Raw genomic sequence first — 415 nt, 5'->3', positions numbered from 1 at the left:
GCCTAAGAGGCCATTAAGCAGCGATAGTACGTCGTCAGTACTCTCTGCAAGCGATTGGCGTAAAATTGAACGACTCCTGCGAGAGGTAGTTGAGAATATCTACGATAAACGCGCCTCGCAGCTTTCTCACACGATACACGCGATAGCGACTCAAAAACAGCTCCTCCAGCATGAAAATGATTGCCTCAGAGATGCCCTTATTAATGAGAAGAAGCGCCGTAAGCGTGGCAAGGCATTACTACTCGAACCCTCCAAGGATTACGCTGGCGGCGCCGTCTTCTGGTCGCCATCTAAAGTTGAAGCTGCCCGCAATCGCCAAGCCCAAAAAGACGCCAAAGCAGAAGAACTACAACACCAAAAGGATTGCGATAAGCTAGCTAAGGAGCAGAAAAAGCAGGAGAAACAGGCTATGCTT

Source organism: Trematosphaeria pertusa, assembly GCF_010094035.1.
Source record: "Trematosphaeria pertusa strain CBS 122368 unplaced genomic scaffold BU26scaffold_4, whole genome shotgun sequence".
Lineage (NCBI taxonomy): Eukaryota > Fungi > Ascomycota > Dothideomycetes > Pleosporales > Trematosphaeriaceae > Trematosphaeria > Trematosphaeria pertusa.
The sequence above is the reverse complement of the archived record's forward strand: the minus strand, read 5'-3'. Positions refer to the sequence as shown.